This window comes from Gopherus flavomarginatus, chromosome 12, assembly GCF_025201925.1.
Source record: "Gopherus flavomarginatus isolate rGopFla2 chromosome 12, rGopFla2.mat.asm, whole genome shotgun sequence".
Taxonomy (NCBI): domain Eukaryota; kingdom Metazoa; phylum Chordata; order Testudines; family Testudinidae; genus Gopherus; species Gopherus flavomarginatus.
Window position 1 is genome coordinate 842,669 of NC_066628.1, and position 18,848 is coordinate 861,516.

Genomic DNA, 18,848 nt, shown 5'->3' on the forward strand with positions numbered 1-18,848 from the left:
CACCAGCAGCGATTGGCTGCTCCAACCTGCCAATAACGCCACCAACCGACCAAGCTCTCCCATTGGCCGCTGGAGCCCTGGACCAGCCTCCTGTGCGTTCCCATTGGCTGCCGCCGTCCAGCTGTCCCTGGGGGGAATGTTCCCAGCTCCCTTTAGGCAGCTCCAGACACAGGCCCTGGGGCCCTGCCAGCTGGGGAGGCCCTGGGGGGCTGGGCACGTGGCTGGGGAGGGGGCTGATTCCAGTGGGGTCTGGCAGGACCTGGCCCTAGGGGGCTGCGCACGCGGCTGGGGGGCTGTTTGCAGTGGGGTCTGGCGGGGCCAAAAGACGATGTGGGGTACCAGGCAGGTATAATTTTTGGTGGTGCCCAGAAGGGGTCCAAGTTGCACCCCCCACACACCTGCCTAAGGCTCTGGATGGGAGTTTGGGTGTAGGAAGGGGTTTGGGGTGCAGGCTCTCGGCTGGGCAGACGGTTGGGGTGCAGGAGGTGAGGGTTGTGGAGTGTGGGCTCTGGGAGTGAGTTTGGGTGCGGAAGGGGGTGTGGGAGGCGATGCAGGCTCTGGGCTTGGGCAGAGGTTGGGGTGCAGGTTCTGAGAGGGAATTTGAGTGCAGCATGGGGATTTGGGGTGCAGGCTCTGGGCTGGGACAGAGGTTGGGGTGCAGGTTCTGAGAGGGAATTTGAGTGCAGTATGGGGATTTGGGGTGCAGGCTCTGGGCTGGGGCAGAGGTTGGGGTGCAGGTTCTGAGAGGGAATTTGAGTGCAGTATGGGGATTTGGGGTGCAGGCTCTGGGCTGGGGCAGGGGTTTGAAGTGTGGGAGCAGGCAGGGGGCTGAGATGAGGAGTTTGGGGTGCAGCAGCCATGCTGTCCCGGGCCTGGGGCGTGGGACCAGAGAGGAGGATTCCCCACAGGCCTCTTCCTACCAGCAGCAGTGAGCTCTGGGGAAAGTCCCCCCGGCCCCTCGCATAACACTCACCTAAGGCCCCCCAGGCTGGTGCTCAGGAGGTCAAGCCAGGATAACTCTCCCCCACTCGGAGTCACCTGTGGGGGGGGGGGGAACCATGCGCCTCCTCCCCTCCCCCTCTGCAGGCGCAGCAGCTGCCTCAGCCTGCCCCCGGCACTGCTCCCTTGTAGCCGGCAGCGGCTGGCGAGGAAACACAGCACAGAGCTGCAGGGCAGCCACCCACTGCCCAGGGCAGGCAGGGACACTCAAGAGAGGTGTGCAGTGCGGGGGGAGAGATCCAGCCCTGAACATGGGTGGAGACAGGGCCTCCAGGCCTGTAATTTTCCTGGAGCCCGGGCACCGCAGGCCCAGACAACTCGCTGCCCTGCACATCTGCAGGTGATACTGAGACTGGGGGGGCAGCAGGTGATGATGGGACAGGTCAGTAACACACCGGCAGCTGGGTCACTCACTGAGCTGGGCCCATTCACATGTGTTTTAATACAGCCACATACACGGCTGGGCATCTAGAAACCAAGGATGTAGGCCCCACAAACTAGGGGGCAGGGGGAGCTGTACCCTGGGAAGCAGTGACTCTGAACTGGACTTGGAGGTCATGGTAGACGCCAGTTGAACATGAGCTCCCCGTGCCATGCTGTGGCTTAGGGGGCAGGTGTGACCCTGGGCTGTGCGAACAGGGGAATATGGGGCAGGCACAGGGAGATGGCGTCACCTCTGTACACGGCCCTGGTGAGATCGTCACTGCTGCTGTGTCCAGCCCTGGCGTTGGCCCTGCAACGTGGACACTTGCTGAAATGTTGGCAGAGTTCAGACAGGAGCCACAAAGATGAAGGTCTGGAGAAACCTGCTTTGAGTGAGAGACGGAAGGAGCCTGTTCTGTGCAATTCCTCCAGGAGGAGGTTCAGGGGTTACCTGATCCTGGACCAGGTCTGCAAGTACCCACATGGGGAGCAGATTTCTGAGCGCAGAGGGCTCTTCAGTCTCCCAGACAAAGCAGAGTGAGTGTTGGCATTGGGGAGTGATGTGAGATGAACTTAGACTAGACACAAGGAGCACATTTTTAACAGGGAGGGCTCCTAATCATTAGCACAGCTGAGCCAGTGGGAGCCCATTGCTCTCCAAACACAGCCGTGAACCTGAGACTGGATCTGTACACGCAGACCTTGTGTCTGGGGAGCCCCGCTGAGTTCTTCAGGGGCACCGGAGCCCACCCACAGACAGCCCCCAGCAGGATTGAGGCTTTGGGTTCCCAAAGGCTTTTAAGAACACCTGGATGGCTGAAACATGCAAGCCTGGAGCTGGACGGAGATCGAAGCCTGGTCAGTACAAAGGCTGGGAAAAGGGGAAGTAAACGACCTGACATTGGGCTGTATTTGCACTCTGAGCATGCCTCAGCCAGTTCCTTTAACACTCTTTGGTGTAAATTATCAGGGACTGTTAATTTGAAAGTCTCTGATTTTAGCAGCTTCACCTCCTCCTTGGTTAGCGAAGGGAAACCTTCTGTTACCATTGCAGCAGCATCAGGGACGGACCCAGCTGGGCACCAGGAATGCCGGTTAGACTCACAGGATGGGGCCTGGATTGGAGAGCCGTGACCCAGAGCAGGGCCTAGGGGGTCACTGCAGATCCCTGCCCCAACAAGTACTTTGCAGGGTGCGGTAGCAGCCGGGTGGGTTCCAGGAGCTCAGAGCTTTGTCTGGACCCACTTCTGCTGCAGGCAGGGCCGAACTCAGGAGCCGCCCAGGGTTCATCACCCCTCCCCCACCCAGTCCAGTGTCCCCATCTGCCCCCCCTCCCCGCAGCGCTCCTCATCCTCTCCCCCTCTCCCACCCGCAGCCAGGGCTTTCCCCAGAAGCTTCCTTCCCACCTTGAACTCAAGTGACCCCCCCACCCCAGCCAATCAGCGCGCGGCTCTGGGCAGCGTCATCGGTCTCCGGCAGATTCCGGCCAGGCCAGGCTGCTCTGGGGCAGGCTGAGGGGCTGGAGCGGCCGGCGGGTTGGGCTGGAGGAGGGGGGCAGCGGATCCCTCACCCCCCTCAGGCTCAGTCCAGCCCCGCCCCGGCAGGGAGCTGAGTTCAGCTGCCCTCTGAGCCCAGAGGAGTTTTGTGCAAAGCCTGAAATCAGAGTCAGGGCGGGGGCACCAGAGACAGAACTGCAGGGCTGTCCAGGGGGCGGGAGGGGGTGTCACGAGGTGCTCCGGAACTGCTCCCCACCAAGCAGGCAGGACTCTGGGGAGCCTCCTCTCCCTTGGAGCAGACTTGTTCAGGGCAAGAAGCTCCCACGGCTTCACCTCCTGGGTCTCTCCTTGGAGCATTCAGCATCCTCTGCCTCTCCGTGCGCTTCCCACAGCGAGTCCACCCCAGCGGGGTCCTGGGGGGGCCACAGGGTCCTGCACCCCCACTTTGCAGTCAGACGTGACTCTCAGCCAGCCAGTGACACAGAGGTTTATTCGATGACAGGAACAGGGTCTAAAACAGAGCTTGTAGGGACAGAGAACCGGACCCCTCGGCTGGGTCCATTCTGGGGGGCAGTGAGCCAGACCCCCTACGTCTGCACTTCACTCCTCGACCCCAGCCAGCTCCAGACTGACAACCCGCTCCAGCCCCTCCTCTCTCCTCAGCCCCTTTCCCGGGCCAGGAGGTCACCTGATCCCTTTGTCTCCAACACCTTCAGCTGGCACCTTTGCAGAGGAGGGGCCCAGGCCATCAGTTGCTAGGAGACAGAGTGTCAGGCATTTAGGGGCACTGGCCCTTTGCTCTGCAGCAATCACACCCCCTTATCCCACCACTAGATATTAAGAACTACACAGGGGACACTGAGGCACCAACACAGTATTCAGAGAAAACGTTAAGAACATTCCTAGTTCATCACAGGGGGGCAAGTGGGGCAATTTGCCCCAGGCCCCGCAGGGGCCCCCAAGAGGGTTTTCAGGGGGCCCCATGAGCATTTTCGGCGGGTCTTCGGCAGCAGGTCCTTCAGTGTCGCCGAACGCACCCAGAGCAAGTGAAGGACCCGCTGCCAAACTGCCCTGCAGATTCGGAGCAGAAGGACTCCAGCCGCCGAACACCCCAGGCCTCCTGAATCCTCTGGGTGTCCCTGCTGAAGTGCCCCCCTCAACCTGGCTCCCATGTCCGAGCCCCCAACCAACCCAGCCCTCCCCCAGTGCCCAGCTTGCCCCAAGACAGCCAGCGGGGCCCAGTACCTGGGGAACTGGGAGCCCAGACTCCTGGGTCTATCTCTGAGGGGGGCCAGTCCTAGCTGCTCCATTGGGAGTGGAGGACAGGAAGTCTCAGGGATGGGATAACCTGCCCAAGAGGATGTTTAACCCCCACTAGCTAGAGTTCAGCTCCAGTCCTGACAGGGAACTCCTGTTAACCCTTACTGCATACACTCCATCCTTATAAATCTCCAGCTCTTGTGTAAATCCAGCTGAACTTTTGGCCCCCATGAGATCTTGTGGCAGTGAGTTCCACAGGCCAACAACACATATTTCCTTTTGCCAGCTTTAAATTGGCCACCTTCAGATTTCACTGACTGTCCCTTGTTCTTGTATTAATTGTTTCTAGTACAGTGGGGTCTGCAGGCCTCAGACTGGGGTCCCTTTTGTTCTGGGTGCTACACATACATCCCAGACTGAAATTGAGGCCACTCTCAACTGTGCCAGGCACAACCCAAACTCCCACAACAGAGATGAGGGCCCCATTGTGCCAGGCACTGCACAGACCCCGACTGAAACTGGGGCTGGATCAGACCAGCTCTCCATGGGTGAAGTCCCCAGCACCTTGAAGCTGACCCTGGGTCCAGCGTCTCAGTGCTGGGGTCACCACGCAGGGGCTGAGTGACGCTGCAGACTCCCGAGGTTTCGGTTCCCCCCCTGCCACCCCGCACTGGGCAGAGTCCAGTGCTGGGGGAAGTGAAAGGGAGAAGCTGGAGGGTTCCAGGGCTCAGAGGGGAAGCGGCTTTGGCTGGGCGGTTCCCCTGGGCCAGGCAGCCCTGTGGCGGGGCCAGTGGGGAGAGAGAAGGACCCCACATCACCCGTCTCTAGGGCAAGGGGAGCACAGAGCCCATGGCACACAGAGCTTTGGCTGCTGGCAGGGCCCCCACGTCCCTGCTGGGGCAAACAGCCATTGCAACCAACAAGCCCCTGCATCAGAGCCAGTGCCCCCTAGAGGGGACAGGCCCCATAGCTTACTGCCCCCCGGCCAGCCTGTCTCCTCATGCTGTGGCTAGACTAAAGCTGGAGCCTCTGCGAGGGAGAGGCTGTAAACCCCCCAATAAGCCAGCCAGCCCCCCAATTCCCCCCACCCCCAACTTGCAGCTCTTTGGTCAAAGACTTTACATTACAGAGATTCCACCATTTACATGAGTTTAAACCTGCCAGTGACCCCTGCCCCATGCTGCGCAGAGGAAGGTGAACACTCACCCCCCAGGGTCTTGGCCAATCTAATTCAGGGGAAATTCCTTCCTCACCCTAAATCTGAGGATCGGTTAGACTCTGAGCATGAGGGCAAGACCCAGCAGCCAGACACCTGGGAAAGAATTGTCTGTAGTAACTCAGAGCCCTCTCCAGCTAGGGTCCTGTCTCTGGCTTTTGGGGAGTTTTGCTACAGGCAGTCGCCGATGGGCCACACACACAGTTGTACGCAGTCCCATCAAACCATCCCCTCCACAAACTCACCAAGCTCAGTCCTGAAGCCAGTTAGGGTTTTTTGCCCCCACTGCTCCCCTTGGGGGCTGCTCCAGAACTTCACTCCTCCGATGGTTAGAAACCTTCCTCTAATTTCAAGCCTGAACTTGTTGATAGCCAGTTTGTATCCATTTGTTCTGGTGCCCACATTGGTGCCTAACTTAAATAACTCCTGTGTCTCCCTGGTATTTATCCATCTGAGGTATTTACAGACAGCGATCATGGCTCCCCTACACCTTCGTTTGGTCAGGCTAAACAAGCCAAGCTCTTTGAGTCTCCTCTCATAAGACACGTTTGCGGTTTCTCTGATCACCCTAGTAGCCCGTCTCTGCACCTGTTCCAGTCTGAATTCATCCTTCTTAAACATGGGAGCCCAGAACTGCACACAGTATTCCAGGTGAGGTCTCACCAGTGCCTTGTATAATGGCAATAACCCTTCCCTGTCTGTACTGGAAATGCCTCCCCTGATGCATCCCAGGACCATGTGAGCCTTTTCACGGCCACATCACTTTGACAGCTCATAGTCATCCTGTGATCAATCAATACACTCAGGTCTTTCTCCTCCTCAGTCCCTTCCAACTGATACATCTCCACCTTAGAGCAAAAATTCTTGTTGTTAGTCCCTAAATGCAACCTTGCACTCTTAAAGATCATCCCACTTCTATTACTGCAGTTTACAAGGTCACCCAGATCTTATTGTAGGATATTCTGGTCCTCCTCTGTATTGGCCAAACCTGCCCACTTTGTGTCATCCGCAAATATTATTAGCACACTCCCACTTTTTGTCATTAATGACAATGTTAAATAGGATTGGTCCCAAGACCGATCCCTGAGGAACTCCACTAGCAACCTCTCTCCACCCTGACAAGTATCAGAGGGGTAGCCATGTTAGTCTGGATCTGTAAAAGCAGCAAAGAGTCCTGTGGCACCTTATAGACTAACAGACGTTTTGGAGCATGAGCTTTCGTGGCTGAATACCCACTTCGTCAGATGCATGTAGTGGAAATTTCCAGGGGCAGGTATATATATCATCAACCTCATGAAGAAACTTGCACAAATACAGACAGATATCATCTTCCTTTCCAAATGCAAATGGATGGACATCATACCAAATGGACTAAAGGTAAAAAATCCACTGCTATCTACATACTACACAGACCACAGTGAGAGATTATGCCATACTCTCCTGATTGAACTACCTCATTATCTCTAGCTTGCCTGCATATATATACCTGCCCCTGGAAATTTCCACTACATGCATCTGACGAAGTGGGTATTCACCCACGAAAGCTCATGCTGCAAAACGTCTGTTAGTCTATAAGGTGCCACAGGATTCTTTGCTGCTTCCACCCTGACAGTTCACTTTTCAGTGTGACCTGTTGCAGTCTTCCCTTTACCCAGTTTGTTACCAACCTCGACATTCTAGTATTAATGCCCAAATTCTCCAGTTTCACTACTAATTTCCCATGTGGAACTGGCTCAAATGCCTTCCTGACATCCAAGTGGATGATATTTACTGCATTTTCTTTGCCTAGAAAATGGGTAATCCTCTCAAAGAAAGAGACCCGGTTGGTCTGGCACGATCTACCTGTTGTATTTTATCCCAGTTACCAATCACCTCTATGTCTGTAACTATTTCCTCTTTCAAAACTTGTCCCAAGACCTTGTGTACATTTGGGGTCAAATGAGTGGGCCTGTAGTTTCCTGGATCACTTCCCTACACACCTTTGTTAGAAATTGGTACTGTATTAACCAATGGTGCTGGAACTGGGGGGGGAGGAGGAGGTGAGGCCGCCAAGGAGGCCATGCCCCCCCCCACTTTTCCCCTGAATGCTGCTTAACACCTGCCCCAGTCATCCTCCCCATTCCTGCGCTGACACGGCCACTCCCTCCTCAGCTGGCCAGGAAGTCCCTAGGCCCACCCATGAGGTAGGGGCACCACCGGGCTGGGGTTCGCTTGCAGCGTGAGCCCAGCCAGTTCAGTCAGCTCATGGGAAAGGGGGACGGGCGGGGGGCTGCAGGACAAGATGGCCAGGGTCAGAGGCTTCAGCGGGAGAAGGTAAATGGAGGGCAGTGGGGAGGAGGCTTCTGGGGGTAGGAAGGACACTCAGCCCCTCCCCGCCCCCCATGCTGCAGGGTCCTTCCCCTTCTCCTCCTCCCATCTGGGCAGAGGGTAACCCACGCACCTCCCTGCCCCCATCTGCTTCTCAGAGCTGTGGCTTTGCCCTCATCCCCACCCCATCTCTGCCATGCTTGGGCCAGCCCCCACCCCTCCACAGACAGACTCTGCCCCCCATCCCCGAGGGACTCTCCTCGCCTTCCTGGGGTAGTGGCTCAGGACCCTGCCACTCTCGGCAAGGGGAATTCTGGGGGGGGCTCTGCCTCAGCAAACCTCAGCTCCTCTTCCCACCCCCACCAACAGTGCTGGAACTGGGAGGGGGCAGGGGGCCATGCCCCCCCTCACTTCTACAAGGCTCTGGTGCCCTTGGTATTAGCAATTCCCCCGTCATAGGCTCCCCCTCTCCAGAGCGGGGGATAGAACCCAGGAGTCCTGGTTCCCACCCCACCCCCTCTCGCTCTAGCCTATGCTGCCCCCTTGCGTCTGTCTCCCTCCTTACAGCTGAGGTGGATTCAGTGCCAGGGGCAGAGCCCGCACTAGCCGACCAAGCAATTGCTTAGGGCCCCGAGCAGCGCAAGGGGCCCCATGTTCCTTTCATTATAAGAACTGGCCTGTTTAGTACTGGGGGGAGATATTCCTGTACAGGGCCCCCAGTGAGCAGCCCCAGCTGTGCCCTGGGAAAGGCTGTAAGAACATCCTGGGCTGCAGTCTTGTTGTGATAACCACAACTCTTCACAGACACCCCACAACCACTCTTAGTGGAGACGACTTCCCTCGCCCCACAACCGGGATGTGGGGGAGCCTGGGCCACTGCTAGTGCTGGGCCTCTGCACCTGTTACCGGCTGGAGGGGGGTGTTTGTGGAGCAGGGCTGGAGACAAGGTAGAGGGAGGCTGGGTGTGGGGTGGAGAGGGGGGCTTGGCGTGGGGCAGAGAGTGGGGAGCAGGGCTGGATGTGGGAGTGGGGGGGCTGGGCATGGGGAAGAGATGGGGGAGCAGGGCTGGATGTGGGAGTGGTGGGGCTGGGCATGGGGGCAGAGATGGGGGGAGCAGGGCTGGGTGTGGGGCGGAGAGAGGGGCTTGGTGTGGGGCAGAGATGGGGGAGCAGGGCTGGATGTGGGAGTGGGGGGGGCTGGGAGTGGGGTGGAGTTGTGATTTTCAGGTGATCACACCAAAACCACAACTTTAACAAACGGTGGCTGCAACTTTTGAACAAACAACAACAAAAATCACAACTTCCTTCCAGTGTTTGCCATGGGACAGACCCAGAGACCCACTGCGATTGCACCAGCCCCACCCACGGAGACGGTCTCGAGAGGGAGCAGGGGTAGGGGAAAGTCCCCTTCTCTCTGTGGGAGCGTCTCTGTGCAGCTGTGGCCTGAGGAGGAGAGGCTGCAGGTCCAGGGAGGCAGAAAGGTCCTCAGCTGCTGGGAAGGTTTCAGCCCCTCTCGGAGTTGGCAGAGTTCCAGGGTCAGGACTGCAGATCTGGGGTGACCGAGGGCAGGGAGGCGGCAGGTCCCCCCTGGAACACGTTGGGCTGTCCAAGGGGAGGCCATGTGCTGCTCCCCGTTGGTCTCAATACAACCACATCCTCTCTCTTTCCCTGCTGGGCGGAGCCCCACCCGAGGACCCACCAGACCTGGGCCGAGTGGCGGAGGGATCTGTTCTGTGACAGGCGGATTGGGGACCTGCCCTGCACCCACAAGACACCCCTTGCTCTGGCAGAGGCTTGTGGCTGCGGTTTTGTAGGCTCAGTAGTTTTGACCAGAACTGGTGCTGGGAGGGGCCCTGCTCGCAGCCTGAGGCTGTTGTACAGGGGGGTCCCTGACCTGGAGTCTCTCAGGCAGAGATCTGGGGCCTCCCAGGTTGGGGAGGGAGGGAGGGACACATGCTGCACTCGGTGGTGCTGTGAGTCTCCCTGGGGCTGCAGAGGGAGTGCTGTGTTCACAGCTGATGGGGTGGGGGGCGTGAGAAGACACAGCTCTTAAACCCCGGGACTCTGGGCAGAGTCCTGCTCCGCAGGGAGAAGCCCCCCAGGTGAGCAGACACTCAATTACCTAGACAGTGAGTACTAAAGCCAAGAACACCAGTAACCACGTACAAATACAGCCGTATTCACAGCTGCTGGAAAGAGAGGATGTGAAGGCAGCACCGGACACAGAGTACGGTGCCTCAGGCCAGGCAGCCACGACATGCCCTGGAGAGCCACTGGTCTGGGCCACACCTGAGCCTCTCGGTTCGGAGCACCAGGCGAGCGACTGCGCAGGCACAGAGATGCTGGCTAGAACCCCCCGTCTCAGGGGCACGGAGCACGGGTGACCGATGGTGGGGGGTACACAGGGACAGCACGGGACTGGCCAGATTTAGCATACAGGCTACAGCAAGTTACCAATTAACATGTTTTAAGGGTTTGCAACTAATGACAAAAAACAGCTTTCATAACTGTTGTTCTTCAAGGTGTGTTCCTCACGTCCATTCCATGTCAGATGGATGCACAGCCTGCACCATTGCCAGAGATTTGTCTCCCAGTGGTACCTGTCGGGCCGACTCTCATGCCTCCTGGAGCGTTGTGTTCATGCACCAGTAAATGAGATACCACTGGCCCTGCACCCTCAGTTCCTTCTTCCCAATCTCCAACAGGGGGGAAGGCGGGTGGGTTACGAATGGACATAAACATAAGCTCTTGGCACTGGTGGGTGCTTGACCCCCCCACCTCGACTCCACCCCTTCCCCGCCCCCATTCCAAACCCTTCCCCAAATCCCCGCCCCAACCCTGCCTCTTCCCCACCTCCTCCCCTGAGCATGCCTCATTCCCGCTCCCCCCCGCAGTCCTCCCACAGCTTGTTACATCCTGAAACAGCTGTTTCATGGTGGCAAGCGCTGGGAGGAGAAGCAGGTACGTGGCGCGTTCAGGGGAAGAGGCGAGGTGAGCTGGGGCAGGGAGCTTGGCTGCACCCACCAATTTTTCCCCTTGGGTGCTCCAGCGCCGGAGCATCCATGGAGTTGGCGCCTATGGACGTGAGCAACACATCTGGAAGAACAAGTTATGAGAGGCAGGGAACCGCATTTTCTTCTTCGAGTGCCTGCTCATGTCCATTCGGTTCCATTGATTAAGTTTGTCACGGCCTTGAACCTGGCCTCTGGCAGGAAGGGCCTGACCTGTGATGCCTCGAGTGGCACCCCTGTGAATTCTATTCTCTGTACCAGGACCCACGTGGACTTTGTTCATTGATTAAGAGGCCCAGTGCCCTGCACATGCCTTGTACCACCGAGATGCTGTGCTGGACATGACCTTTCGCATCGCCCTTTATCACCTGCTCGTCCAGGTACGGGTAGATCTGAGTGGGCTGTGATCAATGCCCTGCACGGTGTGAAGCCTCGTGGGGCCACCAAAAGGCCCAAGGGAAGCGCAGCGTGGCCCACCACAAACCCGAGGAAGCGCCTGTGTGCCCAGAAAATGGAGATATGAAAACACGTGCCCTTCAAATCGAGGGTGGTGTCCCAGTCCCTGGATCTAGGGGGGATGATGGAGGCCAGGGAGACGGGGCGGAAGCTCACTTTCTTGAGCGACGTGGAGAGTCGATGCAGGTCTAGGGTTGGCGTAGACACCCCTTTGCCTTGGGAACAAGGAAACAGCAGTAAGAGGATCCCTTTGCTCTCCGCGCCGGGGGAGTCACCTCCACCGACCCAACCCGCAGCAGGGCCGGCAGCTCCTGGGCGAGACGCTGCTCGTGAGCAGGGCTGTCGCCTTTGATGGGAAGGCGAGTGGCCTGACACGGGTCACATCAGTTGAATGTCCCTGTCCCTTCACATGCAGGGCCTGAAACTCTGGCAGATCCTGCATGTGGCCTGTCCATGTGTCTCCCCCAGGCCGTTCAGACAACTAGTGCAGGGACCATTCCTGGGCCTGGCTTGAGGCCTGGACACCAGGGCCGGCCCCAGGCCGGGAACAAGGTCCCTTTTTAGGGACTAACTCCTGACAACTATCAGCTCCTCACAACAGTCCAGCAATGACCATTGCAGGAAGCTGCCAGAGTGAGAGAGACTGTTCCAGCAGGGCCGTCCCTAGGCATAGGCAGAATAGGCAGCTGCATAGGGCCTCACTCTGCCTGGGGGCACCGCTCTGCAGGCAGCCCAGACAGTGTAGAAGCAGGGCTGCTGGGTCCTAGAGAGAGCCGAATGCAGCACAGTCTGAGGGAGGGGATTGGCTGCTGGGGTCTCTGGGAAGGGGAGGAGGTAGGGTTGGGAAAGGAGCTCACCTGTGAGTGTGACTCTGTCCCCCCGGCTGAGGTCAGGTGAGGCAGGATCTGTGGCTCTGGAACCAGTATCCTCTGTTGTCCCCATAACATCCATTCTTCTCCCCCCTGCCCCACGGAGCACCCCCTCCTTTCTCCCTCCTCCCTAGGAGCACCCCTCTCTCTCTCCTCCCTCCCCTCCGTCAGGGCTGGGTTGGGTGAGGTGCTGGGGGGTAGGTGGGGGGAGGGCTGGCTGGCTGCCTGCTGAGGAATGAAAGTGAAAGTAACTCACTTCCTGGGCAGGCAGCCAGGATTGGAATGTCACACAGGGCTTGGCTGGGGTTAGCCAGGTGTGTGAAAAATCAGGATAGGGGATTGGGGTAGGTTGAGCAGATATCCCTATTTTATAGGGACAGTCCCAATTTTGGGGTCTTTTTCTTATATAGGCTCCTTTTACCCCCTACCTCCCACACCCTGTCCTGATTTTTCACACTTTCTGTCTGGTCACTCTAGGTGGGGGTAATTGGTGCCTGTATAAGACAAAACCCCAAATATCGGGACTGGCCCTATAAAATCAGGACATCTGGATCTATCACCCTAGCTGGAGAGCATCTCTCCTCGGGCTGGCAGCTGCCAGCGATCCATCTCATCCGGGGGGAGCTGCACAGGGCAGGATGAGCTGCTGTGGCTCCATGGGTGCCCTGTCCCTGAGATCAGATGCTGTGCTAACTTCACCATGGTCCGTAAGGCTGGCGGCGGTGCCCATTGGCGTGTGATTGGACCTGAGGGTTTGCTGCTGCTGTTGCCACTCTGCACCCCAAGAGGTGGATTTTGGGGTCCTGCAGTTTTCCACCTATCGCCTCCTCTACTGCAGCTGTTGGACCAGCAGGCTGGGGGGTGAGCCAAGCATGAAAGCAGTACTGTGTTGCCATTTAAATTGTCATTTAACAACTTTGTTTGCCAAAAATTCTTGCTAACAATCCTGAATCCAATTTCAATATTATTTAAAAAAAAAATCAATATCTTAGCCAAAAACAGAAAATTAAGTTGTTGACAATTATTAGTGACAGGTTTGGTTTGAGGCAGGGAGTGGGCCAGTTTTCATCAGAGAAACAAAAAATGTTGACTGACTTTCCTATAGCCTGTTACTCCTGATAAGAGCCCTCCAACAACTGTAATATGCTCATCTCCTTACTAGTGTATAAAGCAGGAGTCGGCAACCTACGGCACACGTGTCAAAGGTGGCAGGTGAGCTGATTTTTGATGGTACGCAGCAGCAGGCTGAGCGGCTCAGCCCATCACTGCTCTGGGGTTCCGGCTGCTGCCCTATTGCCAGCTGGAATACCAGCCATCGGCCCCACTCAGCACCTGCTGCTGGCCTGGGGACCCCCAAGGAACCCCAGGCTGGCAGTGGGCTGAGCAGGCCAGCTGAACCACTCAGCCTGCTGTCAGCCTGGGGTTCCATTCACTCAGTCAGCAGCGGGCTGAGTGGGCTGGTGGTGGGCTGAGCAGGGCCGATGGGGGGTTGAGTGGCTCAGTCTGCTGCCAGTCTGGGGTGCCAGCAGCACTCAGCCTACTGCTACTCCAGGGTTCCGGCTGCCGGCCCCTTGCCAGTCAGGAGCTCAGCCGCCAGCCCCACTCTGCCTCCTGCCAGCCTGGGGGAGCAGAATCCCAGGCTGGTAGCGGGCTGAGGGGGGTTGGCGGCCGGGATCCTGGCTGGCAGGAGTTGGTGGTCAGAACCCCAGACCAGCAGCGGGCTGAGCAGAGCCTGGGATCCTTGTCTAGGGTTCCAGCCACCAGCCCGCTGCCAGTTTGGGGTTTCATTTACTCAGCTGGCAGTGGCCTGAGCAGGATTGGATTTTTGTATGACATAACTAAATCAAACAAAATAGGAAAACAAGAGCAACTAATGACAAAGTGCAAGAACCTAGAGAGCCTCCTGAAGCACGGTGATAGTTTTGATTTAAATAGACTTGAAGTGTACGAAGAATTGAGTACGCTGTCATCAAATGTTGCCACATGCAAAATCGGTGATGGACATTGTACAGTTTATTCATACCCGCAAACTTGTTGACATATATCCTAACGTGTACATTGCCACTCGTATTCTACTGTAACAGGAGCATCAGGAGAACGGAGTTTCTCAAAACTAAAGCTCATTAAAAACTATCTCCGCTCTACAATGAGTCAGGAACGCTTAACTGGTCTTGCTATTCTTGCAATCGAACAAGACACAACTTTGTCTTTGTCATACAATGACATTATTACTGATTTTGCAGCCAAAAAAGCCAGAAAGATTGCTTTTAATTAAAAACAAATCCTTGTTCCAATACCTCTTTATATAAATTTCCAATAAAATTTTGATAAATTAAAAAAAATTTGCATCATTCTGTCATATCAGAATTTTCTCTATAGTGCTGCTTCTTTAGTGCTAGTCCATCAGCATTACAGTATGCTTAATTAAGTTAAACTGGTTTTAATAATGTGAATGTGGCAAGTTTTCCAATACTGTAAGCTTATATTTGTGTTGCTAAGAGCAGATCAGGCACAGGGGGACCAGTTTAATAATCTCGCCTAGGGCACCATAAATCCTAAGGACGGCCCTGTGTTCCAGCAACCGCCACGGGGGGTAGGAAGGAGCTGGACGGGGGCAGGGCGTGTGAGGCCCCTTATACTAATGCAGGAGAGGCCCTAGAGCCAGCCCTATGGATACCAGCGGGGGGGGGGGGGGGGGGGGGGAATCCCCAGCACCGGGGCACGCAGCGCACACACCTGACCAGGAACGGACAGGAACGAGCACTTGAAGAATCAGCCCATCCTGATCCTCGACCCTTTGGGCCAGACAGTGCTGGAGCTGGGGCCCTCCAGAGGGGAAAGACCCCATGTCCCAGTCATGCCCCCCGTCCGAGCCAGTCAGTCCCCCTGCCAGGGGCTGTACAGACCCCAGCTGACAGCAGGGCTGTGTTGTGCCGGGCGCTGCCCAGACCCACAGGCTCTGCCCACGGGACAAAGGTGGGATCAGCTGCCCCACGTTACAGCTGGGAACGGAGCCCTGGGCAGAGGGGGGGATTTGCCCAAGAGGACACATGAAATCAGTGGCAAAGGTGGGAGCGGAACCCAGGAGTCCTGGCTCCCAGCCACCTCCAGCCCCGGCTCTAGCCCGTGCTGCCCCCTAGTGGGTGCCTCCCTCCTTACACACGTCCCTGCTGGCCGGCGAGCAGACGCAGCACCACGGGAAGGGCTGTAAGGAACTCCCGGCCCACAGTTTGGTTGCAATCACCACAACTCTTTGCAGACACCCCGCAGTCGTTCTGGGCTGCAGCAGCTTTCCGCACCTCGGGTGCTGCTGCCAGCGGCAGGGCCTGCTAAGGCTGTGATGGCAGCTCACTCCTGGGGAGCAGAGGCAGCGAGGGGGGACGTGGGGCAGCGACAGGAGATCAAGGCTGGCTGGGGAGCAGAGGCAGTGGGCAGGGATGGATGGGGGCCAGTGAGTGGTGGTGGGGAGCAGGGCTGGACTCAGGGCAGAAGAGATGGTTTTGTGAGTGCTCCAAATAGCAACTGTACCAAACTGTTTCCGCAAGTGCTGAACAGAACAAGTCCAGGCTTTCTTCCCACCTGAGCCTCGGGAGACCCAGAGACCCCAAGGCAAGAGCCACCAGCCCCACACGTAGACCCCCCCAGCCCAGAGCCAGCCCAGCCCCTGCCCCATGGGAAAGAGGAGGGCGCCCTCTGCAGGGCAAGGCAGGAACAGCAGCCACAGTGGAAGCGGCAGGGGCAGGCTGGGGGGCGGGGGGTCTGTTAAGGCCCCTGCAGGGCCCAGTCACAGACATTGACGGGCAAAGGGCCCCAAAACCAGCCAGGCCTGGTCTGCACCAAACATTTGGGTCAAGGGAGCTGCAGCGCTCCAGGGCGTGACAAACTCGCTCTGAACAATGCAGCTCAGCCGGCCTGCGCCCCTGGACCGACAGCACTGGGATTTCAAGGGCAAAATCCCTGTGACCAGCTAGGCTGAGTCTGCACCAACCCCTCCACCCCCCAAACCCGGTTACCAACCAACGTTCTTCGAGCCGGGCTGCTCACGTCCCTTCCATTCTAGGTGCGCGCCCACGTGCGCTGGTGGCAGAGATTTCTGCCTTAGCAGTATCCCCAGGCCGGCTCTGGTGCCCTTTGGAGCCCCGTGCTCATGCGCTGGTATATCAGGCGCTGCCGGCCCTGCACCTGCTCGGATCCTTCTCGCCAGCAGCTCCGACAGAGGGGCAGGCGGGCGCGTAAAGGAAGGGACGTGAGCAACACACCTTGAAGACCACCACTTACGAGAGGCAGGGAACCGGTTTTCGTCGAGCGCCTGCTCATGTGGATTCCATTCTAGGGGACGCACAAGCAGACTCCACGGAGGTGGGCTCGGAGTTCAGTCTTACCGATTGGAGAATTGCTCTGCCGAAACCAGCGTCACCTCGAGCTCGCTGGGTCAGTGCTTAGTGCAAAGCGACTGTGAGGATGGGTGACCAGGTAGCAGCCCAACAGAATTCTTGGATAGGTCCCTACACCCTAGCTGAGCGAGCCGTCATGATCACCAGTGGGGGGACCTTTGCTAGCTCGTAACAGGAGGGGATGGAGGCCGTGATCCAGGACAAGACTCTCTGGCTAGACACTGCGCAACCCTTTATCCTGTCTGCAACAGTAACAAACAATGGCGTTGACTTACAGAATGGTTTTGTTCTATCCATGTAGGAGGCCAGCCCCCTTCTGACATCCAGGGATGCTGCCTGCGTTCCTCCTCCATTGCATGAGGCTTTGGACAGAGGACTGGTAAGTAAATGTCTTGACCAGTATGGAACAGGGAGACGACCTTGGGCAGAAAGGCAGGTGCAGATGCTGTCAGGCAGTGCCGCAAGATTCGGTGCAGCAGGTTCCCAGGGCTCTGGGACAGCCGGTCCAGCCGAAGAGGCAGCTGTAGGGGCTGGCCGCTGACGGACCAGTGCTGGGGAGGCCACGCCGGGGCTATGGAGTGACAGTCGCTTTGTCCTGCTTCACCCTTAGCAGGACCAAGAGGAGCAGCGGCACTGGTGGGAAGGTGAACGTCAGCGTCCCTGAGCACAGGATCAGGAAAGCGTCTGACAGGGAGCCCTTGTCGCTGCCCTGCAGAGACCAGAACCTCGGGCATTTCCTGTTCTGCCGGGACTCGGATCAGTTCAGTCGGAGAGCCCCCATCTGCAAGAGAGGACGACGACCGTATGGAGCAACTACTCATGAGAAGGCCCTGCTGAGGGGATCGGCCAGGATGTTCTTCGCACCAGGCAGGTGGGCGGGTACCAGGTGAATGGCTGAGCACCTCCCGACACCAGGCTGAAGCCTTGGCCCCACCCTGCCTGTTGAAGTAACACACCACGGCTGTACTGTCCATCAGGCCTTGTATCCCCCGGCCCTTCCGCTGGAGCGAGAACACTGGGCAGGCCAGGGGAACCGCTCTGAGCTCCCGGATGTTGATACGAAGGGCCAGGTTGTATTACAACCACCAGCCCTGGGTGTTCAGCTCACCCAGATGGGCTCCCCAGCCCAGAACCGCCGCGTCTGCGTCCAGGGTGAGCAATGGGGTCACGAAGGGAGCTCCCTGCAGCACTAACTTGGGATCCAGCCACCAGTCCAGGGCCGAAAGATGTGGCTTGGCCCCGTGACCACTTGGTCCAAGGCCCTGCCTGCCAGTGATACCGACCACAGCCAGCCACGCTTGCAGGTCCACAGGAAGTCGAGCACGGCTGACCACATCCATGCAGACAATAAGTGGGTGTGGGCCACGGTGAGGATAAAGGGACAGGAGCGTAATTCCCAGGACAGAGCAGGGGTCACTCCTCCTTTCCCACTCAGGGGAAACATGTGGGGCACACAGAGGGGTCCATCTGTTCCAGTGCTGCACCACCCCACAGAGCCCTGTTGCCAACACACCATCCTGCTCCACACCCTCTGCCTGGAGACAGCAGGGAGCCCGTTACTCAGCAATGGCCAAGGGGGTCACTGGTTTGGTCATCGCACCAGGCGAGCGACTGCGCAGGCAGAGCAGTGGACACTGCTGGGTAGAAAGCCCCGGTCCCAGGGGAATGGCGGCATAAAGGCTCCAGTGAGCAGCAACCCAATGTGTTCTAACAGTTTGGAATGAAATGGAATCAACCTGCCCCAATCCCCAGCCCCTGGGACGGCCAGTGCCCGTCCCAGTGCTGGAGTGGAGCCAGCGCTCACAGGGGGGAGGGCGGAAAAGACCCCATGTACCAGTGCCCCCCACCCTGGGCTGTACAGACCCCGGCTGACAGCAGGGCTGTGTTGTGCCGGGTGCTACCCAGACCCAGAGGCTTTGCCTGCAGGAGCCTGACAAGACAGAGGGGGGAATCGCCCCCCCCCCCCATTACAGCTGGGAACAGAACCCCAGAGAGGGGGGGATTTACCCCACTGCACACAGTCCTGGCTCCCAGCCACCCCCTGCTGCCCCTCGTGGCTGTCTCCGTTTGCACAAAACCCAGCGGACAGAGTCAGCGCCCTGGAAAAGGCTGTAGAAAATCCTGGGCTGCAGTTTGGTTCAAATAAAAAAAAATTGAGCAGACACCCCCCGACTGTTCTTAGTTATGGCAACTTTCCTCCCCTCGGGTGCTGCTGCCAGGCCAGGCCAGCACCAAATTCTCTCTGAGCAACCAGCTCCGCCAGCCGGAGCCCTAGGATTCCAAGGGCAAAGGAGCCTGTACCGAGCTGGGCCCGGGCTGGACCAAGAATATGGGGAGCCGGAGCTAAAATCTCCTCTCCTGGGCACCACAGCTCAGCCAGCCCGAGCCCAGCGGAGTGGGAGCTGGGCCAACAAGAGT